Here is a 6,000-nt window from a genome sequence, read left to right on the forward strand (position 1 = left end):
TAAGTCAATACAATCTTTTGATATATTCACATCAAATAGAACATTAGCAGAACTAGGCAATGAAAAATCGAAGATCAAAAAACAACAATATTATGAAAATGATAGATCACATAGATGAGGTATTGAACTGCAGACAGGCACAATGAAAAGACAACCAAGTATTCAAGCTGCAGACTGGAACTGTCTCTGACATGAGCAGCAGTCTGGGGTGAGTGGTGGGGGTAAGCTGGAGACATGGAGTGGAGAGGGGGGGGGGGGGGGGTAATTGTGCTGTCTGAGAGAATGTGCAGGGGTGTGGTGGGGACAGGATACAGTTGCTAGATGCAGAATCAGAAGGCTTTGGGTGGGAGGGGGCAGAAAAGGAAGAAGAGAGAACTGGAGAAGGGGGAAAGACTAATGTATGTTGGCAGAATGAAGGAATGTATAGTGCTGCAGTGGGAGCAGGGAAGGTGCTAGGTAAGTGGAGGACTGGGATTAGTGAGGGCAATGGGGCTTGCGAGAATGAAGGATACATTCTAGAGAAAGTTCTCACTTGCACGGTTCAGAAAAGCTGATGTTGGTAGGAAGGATCCAGATGGTGCAGGCTGTGAAGTAGTCATTGAATTGAAACACTTCGTGTTGTGCAATATGTTCACAGCTGTGTGATCCAGCTGTCTCTTGGCTACAGTTTGGCAGTGGCCCTTCATGCCATTGGACAGCTTTGTTGTGCCCACGTAGAAAGCAGCACTGTGGGAGCAGTGTAGTTTGTACACCATAGGACTGCTTTCACCGGCAGACCTGCCTTTGGTGGGATAGGAGATGCCTGTGACTGGACTGGAGTAGGTGGTGCTGGGAGGATGTATGGGACAAGTGTTGCATCTGGTTCTATTGGAGCGATATGAACCATGAAGCAAGGGGTTTGGAGCAGGAGTGGAGTAGGGATGGACAAGAAGACAGCATAGGTTCAGTGGGCAGCAGGATATCACTGCAGAAGGAGTGGGGAGGATATTCCATCTTTTATCTGAGCTTCTGTATGCCGATAAAATTGGTGTTTTCAGGGCAGGATGAGAGATAGTCAAAACCCTGGCTGAGAAGGTGATTCTGTTGCACCAGTCCTCGGTGATTGTGCCAGTTATGCATAGTAATCTATCAGACTGTGTGCATCAACCATCCACACTTGTTTTGGTTACATTTCTTGTAAAAATATAACAACTCATTGATGATTTGTAGCAGTTAAACAGACTGGATAATATCACGAGGTTATATCCAATTGACTCAATTATCTTTCAAGGTTGCTCTGTGTCAATTATTTCTTTGATGTCTAATTTGAAAACATCAACTTACATTATAGCATGCAAACCTTCAACCCATGGGCACTATATCGTCCATCTTTCCATGAGAAATTTTAAAACTGCTGGTCCCATATGTAATGGATCAGGGGCAAAAACAAATCTAATATGATTAATTAAGAATATTGTTTTAGTACCTTGTGTGAATTTTATGTGATATAACTTCAGTGTTATCAGTTGCCAAGCTGTTCATAGATCCTAAGCCAAATGCCAAAATTGGTACAGATTGCAGCTGCTATTGAAAACACTCTGCACATTTTATCTGAATGAGGAGAGTATATGCAACTAATATTTATCACTAAGTCACTTAATGATTCTGTTTCAAATACTGTCACTTCACAAATAGCATATTGTTGCATATAAACTTTCAAAGATATCACACACTCTGTTATAGTTTGCTTCAATCAAAGTATCATTCATGCTTTCATTTCAGGCAAAATACTTCCCAAGAACATTTCATTATTTTCATTTTACGTGAACTTTTAAATAATTCCCAACACAGTCCTGTACTTTCTCAACAGTTATTCTCTCACATCACTTGATTGCAAATCATTCATATGCTGATACATGAATTTAGGTTCACTTAAAAGAAAGCTATATGAGGTACTGACACTGAAGTGTTATTACTCAGTGGATGAATTCATGGACGACAAACTGGAAGTTTGAGCTGGATACAACATGTTATACATACCAAGAAATATCCTTATAGTGTTATTATTTATTGTAGTGCTATTATTTATTAATGTGAAAATCATTGTTACTGTATTACAAATTTTTGGCATGTCTCCTGTACACAAACCAAATCGATTGCAAATGTACATCATGGGATGAATAAAACACAATTCACAATACTGATAGAGATGTATCCATGTCAAAGTACAAATATGAACTGACTTTATTGAAACATACATAACATTTTCTCATTACATAAAAAGAACATCAATTCCCATTTGAATAACAGTCACAGGAGACAGCCACAATGCCAATGGCTTCCTCGGGTGGCTGCCTGTTCCATGACAATAATAACTTGCTTCTCAGGTTGCAGCAGCTGTGCTGGGAACTCCATCACCCTTAAAAAAATAGTTGCAAATACTCTCCTTGTTCAGATAAAATTTGTTTCAAAATATACTGAAGTTACATATTAACCATACAGTTTCAATAGCAGTTGCCATCTTTACTGATTTTGACATTTGGTTTAGGGTTTATGGACAGCCTAGCAACCGACAACATTGAAATCAGAATGAAATTTTCACTCTGCAATGGAGTGTGCACTGATATGAAACTTCCTGTCAGATTAAAAATATGTGCTGGTCCGAGACCCGAACTCAGGACCTTTGCCTTTTGTGGGCAAGTGCTCTACTGACTGAAGTACCCAAGCATGATCCACAACCTGTTCTCACAGCTTTACTTCCAGCTGTACTCCATCTCCTACCATCCAAACTTCACAGAAGGTCTCTTGAGTAACTTGCAAGACTAGCACTCCTGGAAGAAAGGATATTGCAGAGACATGGCTTAGCCTGAGGGATGTTCCAGAATGAAATTTTCACCCTGCAGCGGAGTGTGTGCTGATATGAAACCCTGGCAGTTTAAAACTGTGCACTGGACTGAGTGTCAAACTCAGGACCTTCGCCTTTCATGGGCGATTGCTCTACTGACTGAGCTACCCAAGCGTGACTCGTGACCCATCCTCGCAGCTTTATTTCTGCTAGTACCCCACTTTCCAAACTTCCCCCAGGCTGTGGCTAAGCTATGTCTCCCAATGTCCTTTCTTCCAGGAGTGCTAGTCTTGCAAGTTTCACAGGAGAGCTTCTGTGATGTTTGGGGGGTAGGAGGTGAGGTGCTGGCCAACGTAAAGCTGTGAGGACAGGTTGTGACAGTTGGTAGAGCACTTGCCTGCAAAAGGTGAAGGTCCCAAATTTGAGTTTCTGTACAGCACACAGTTTTAATCTGCTAGGAAGTGTGATAACATTGAAGCAGTATCACATAAAATTCACATGAGGTACTAAAAGAATATTCCTCATTAATGGTATTAGACTGGTTTGTGCCCCTGATCCATTAAGTACAGGACTTGCAATGTTAAAATTTCTTGAGGAAAGATAGAAGCTGTTATGCCCAAATGTTGAAGACTTGCACACTGTAATGCAAATTTTTGCTTTTTATTTAGACATCAAAGAGATTATTTATAAAGAGTAATCTTCGAAAATATTTGAATTGACTGGATACAGCTTTGTGGAATCACAGTCATGTAACTGATGAATCACCAGTGTGTAGTTATGCGTACAGACTGAACATAACCAAACAAATACAGACTTTTGAAATGCATGAGCTGAGAGATACTCTACTATGCACAACTGCCACATCTTGCAATTAGGAGAAGCAGCTGTCAGCTTTGTGTCTGCTTCATCATGACCATCAAACAGATAAAACACAAAAGCAACCAACAGTATTTTGTAACAAACAGTCCTTTAGTGCTGGCATCACTTACAATGTATCATAGTTATCATAGTGTACATGAATTAGGGTGTTTACCTCAGTAAATACGACACAGAGTCATGAGAGGAGTGCTCCTTTGTGGCCATACCATGGGTATGTAGAATGTGATATGGGGCTGGAGAGACCAGGCACAGGAGATCTGTTTCTGAACAAGGTTAGGAGGATAATTTTGATCTGTGAAGGCCTCAATGAGACACTTGGCAAGTTTGGAGGCCTGCTTGCCACCACAGATGCAAAGACCATGGGTGGCTAGGCTATATAGAAGGGAGTTCTTGGTATGTGAGTGGGTGGCAGCTATCGAAGTCGAGATACTGATGGTTCATAGCATGATGTGGACAAAAGTACTGATATACACTATGTGATCAAAAGTATCCAGACACCTCCAAAAACATATGTTTTTCATATTAGCTGCCACCTACTGACAGGTACTCTATATCAGCGACCTTAGTAGTCATTAGACATTGTGAGAGAGCAGAATGGGGCACTGCACAGAACTCACGGACTTCGAACGTGGTCAGGTGATTGGGTGTCACTTGCATCATACATCTGTACGTGAGATTTCCACACTCCTAAACATCCCTAGGTCCACCGTTTCCAATGTGATAGTGAAGTGGAAACGTGAAGGGACATGTACAGCACAAAAGCATACAGGCCGACCTCATCTGTTGACCGACAGAAACCGCCGACAGTTAAAGAGGGTCATAATGTGTAATAGGCAGACATCTATACAGACCATCACACAGGAATTCCAAACTGCATCAGGATCCACTGCAAGTACTATGAAAGTTAAGCAAGAGGTGAGAAAACATGGACTTCACGGTTGAGCGGCTGCTCATAAGCCACACATGCTGGTAAATGCCAAATGACGCCTCACTTGGTGTAAGTAGCATAAACATTGGACAGTTGGACAGTGGAAAAATGTTGTGTGGAGTGATGAATCACGGTACACAATGTGGCAATCCGATGGCAGGGTGTGGGTATGGCGAATGCCCAGTGAATATCATCTGCCAGCATGTGTAGTGCCAACAGTAAAATTCGGAGGCAGTGGTGTTATGGTGTGGTCGTGTTTTTCATGGAGGGACCTTGCACCTCTTGTTGTTTTGCATGACACTATTACATCACAGGCCTACATTGATGTTTTAAGCAGCTTCTTGCTCCCACTGTTGAAGAGCAATTCGGGGATGGCGACTGCATCTTTCAACACGATCAAGCACCTGTTCATAATGCATGGCCTGTGGCGGAGTGGTTACATGACAGTAACATCCCTGTAATGGACAGGCCTGCACAGAGTCCTGACCTGAATCCTATAGAACATCTTTCGGATGTTTTGGAATGTGACTTCATGCCAGGCCTCACCGACTGACATTGATACCTCTCCTCAGTGCAGCACTCCAGGAAGAATGGGCTGCCATTCCCCAAGAAACCTTCCAACACCTGATTGCATGTATGCCTGTAAGAGTGGAAGCTATCATCAAGGGCAAGTGTGGGCCAACACAATATTGAATTCCAGCATTACCAATGGAGGGCACCACGAACTTGTAAGTCATTTTCAGCCAGGTGTTCAGATACTTTTGATCACATAGTTTAGTATCCTTAAAGTGGGGGTCGACATTGAGGAGAGTGGCTTGTTGGTTTGAGTTGGACCATGTGAAATAATTGGAGGAGAAGATGTTGAGGTTCTGGAGGAATGTGGATAGGGTGTCCTCACCTTCAGTCCAGATCTTGAAGATATGATCAATGAATCTCATCTAGGTGAGAGATTTGGGATTCTGGATGGTTAAGAAGGTTTCCTCTAGGTGGCTCATGAATAGGTTGGCAATTGGATGGTGCTGTGGGGGTGCCTCTTTTTGTACCATGGATTTATCTGTAGGTGACGCCTTCAAAGGAGAAGTAATTGTGGGTGAGGATGTAGTTTGTCATGGTGACCAGGAAGGAAGTTGTAGGTTTGGAGTCAGTTGGGCACTGGGAATGGGAGTGTTCAATATCAGAAAGGCCATGGGCATTGGGAATGTTAGTGTAAAGCAGTCGTCATCATACTTTTTTGCTCAAGAGCCAGTACTGACATTTTGGATGGTGCCTGAAGCTGCACATGTACTGATCTTACTACTAACTGGTAACCTACCTAAATAAGCGTGTTATGAGCCCTCAACATACTAGCTATAGAAAGGACATGATAAGC

The sequence above is a fragment of the Schistocerca cancellata genome, chromosome 3 (genome assembly GCF_023864275.1).
Source record: "Schistocerca cancellata isolate TAMUIC-IGC-003103 chromosome 3, iqSchCanc2.1, whole genome shotgun sequence".
NCBI lineage: Eukaryota > Metazoa > Arthropoda > Insecta > Orthoptera > Acrididae > Schistocerca > Schistocerca cancellata.